A 2531-nucleotide genomic window follows, 5' to 3' on the forward strand; every position below is an offset into this window, starting at 1 on the left:
TCGTAAACTTGGAAATATTTGTTCATGTTAATTAACCAAGCTTCCGCAGCCTCCTCGGACTCCCCATCAAAATGCAGCGGCTTGATCTTCCGAAACTCCCCTTGCAGTTCTATCCGCTGTCTTTTTTAGGTTTGATGTTCAGAGGCATTATCAGATTTCTCTCCTCGAACCTCCGCCCTTCCTTCTGTTTCTTCCTGATCAGTATGGTAACCCTGTTCTTCTGATACACGCGTTTGCTCTGGACTGGGATTAGGCTGGTGCTGGTTTTGCTTATTTGATAAAATTTTCAGGATCCTTTCCTGTTCCATGGTTAATTTGGCGTTGTCCTCACGCAAACGGGCCATCTCGTTCTTCAATTCCTGGACTGTCTCGAATATGGTCAAATTGGTGTTGCGTGCCTCCTCCCCTAGCTGCACCCATATCTCAGGATTCCCCTGAGGGTGGGTGACGTTGTCTGGTCTATCCACATTCCTATGAGGGGCGCTGCTTGTTCTCCTCATTCTGCTGTCACCTGATCAGAAGATTAGTTCATTTCAACAGATATGATATGCAATACATTGTTGGATAACCCCTACTTGCTTATTAATTTAGTTATTTATATCAGTTTCTCCGTTATGGTTAACCCGAGGTCACAGAGTTGCAACCTCGCTCTGATACCACTTGTAACTACCCGCCAGAAATGATTTTTTTTTTTTTTTGGTTTAATCATAGTAACAGTAATATATATATGTACATTTAACCATGGTAACAGTAATACATATGCATATTTACATTGAATCATGGTAACAGTAATACGTATGCATATTTACATTGAATCATGGTAATAGTAATACGTAGGCATATTTACATTGAATCATAGTAAGAGTATGATATATGGATATTGTTATACTTGACTCTGTCCTCGATCTCGAGGAACATCCGACAGAACTACAATGCTATTTATTACTTTTATGGTATGAGTGATTAAATCAATGGTAAGCATTTGTCCTGCGGAACTGCAATGCTATTTTTTATTTTCATATATGAACGATTAAATCAACATCAAACATTTATTTAAACGGGCCTGGGTTTTTGTGATGCTGGAGAGCTTGCTCCGGTTATTGATTTCCGGCTATAATTTTTGGTACACGATGACTTGGTCCTCCATATGCCGTCCACTTGGCGCGTAGAGCATGCAACCTGCCAGCTAGCTTAAGCTACAACGTGCTGGTTATTACTCTGGCTACCCAATGCTGAAATGGATACTTAATGCGTCTGGTACACGGCACAAGCAATCCCATATGACAGCTTCCCTCCTGAATTCCTACGCCCATTCCTACAGTGGAGATGAGACCTCCTAGATCGACGGTCAGAATCAATCCAGGTATGGGTAATACGACTTCAGGGCTTCAATGCAGTAATTGAACCCTTGCAGCTCATTCTCATGGTAACTCCCGACTCCTACAGGTCTCTGGCGATTTGCATTTTCGCACAGTGCAAGCTACCCAACATGCCCGTCCACGGTGGAGAAAGAGTCCTGCCTTCCAACCATGGTCATGGTAATCCTGCGCTCCCTCACTCATGGTGATTGCTACCTTGTTTTACAGTTTGTTTTCTTTTTTCTTTGTTACAGTTCTGGTACTTATTCAATTTTGGGCAACCCCTCTGACACAGGTGTGGAGTCTTGGTGCCGTGACCAGTGTTTGGTGGAGGACCAGCTCAGTCTTCCTCACTCCGTTTTCCTGGTAAGAGGTACCTGTCACCATAGATTTAAGGTTAAAGAAAAGATCCCGGAAGAAGGACCGAGCCGATTCCCTTCTTGGCAGGCTGCCTGAACTATGTTTGAGCTATGGAGTCTATCGTTGTTTTTGAGTGATTCCATTAATGTGGAAAATAAAACGGCAAACCCGCTCCTGTTTCTCTGTAACAAGTTTGGGTTCTGCCCAGAACAGATCTGGCGGCGAAACCCAAACTGGGTTGCGCCTGTTACCTGACTTTTATTGTGTAATTTATTAGAGAACTGAGGGTTAACCCTACGGTGAACATTCATGTAATGCCTTAGCTATTACTGATATTTTAATTCTTCTTTGACTGGATAATGAATTGTATATTCTTTCCATGGTAACGTTATACTGTTCGTTATGGTTCTGAGTTTTGTTGGGTTACTATAGATATTCTCATCTGAATTTGAAGTTTTCGTAGCTTACTGTGGAACGTTTGATACACTTATCTGTTCCGAAGATTTCCTTGTAAATTTCAATTAGGATAATTATCTCCAGAGTTTTGCTTGCTGTTATTTGTTTTGATGAATGAGGGATGCCGGCTTCGACTTTGGAAGCTCTCGCTGGCAACCCTACCCTGTTCACACAGGCTACGGTCGTCCATTTACAGAGTTGTTCCACGATTATTTGGAATGTCTGATACAGGGTTAAGACATGTTTATGGCATGGGCGCAAGCCCTCCCTCGCCCCTCAATACTGAGGTATTTCACTCTCGTATTGCACATTCCTAGAACTACATTTTTAAGAAAGAAGTCTTGCGGCCATTGTTCA

This window comes from Pinus tabuliformis, chromosome X, assembly GCF_031772625.1.
Source record: "Pinus tabuliformis cultivar Carrire ecotype Pingquan chromosome X, CPIR1, whole genome shotgun sequence".
Taxonomy (NCBI): domain Eukaryota; kingdom Viridiplantae; phylum Streptophyta; class Pinopsida; order Pinales; family Pinaceae; genus Pinus; species Pinus tabuliformis.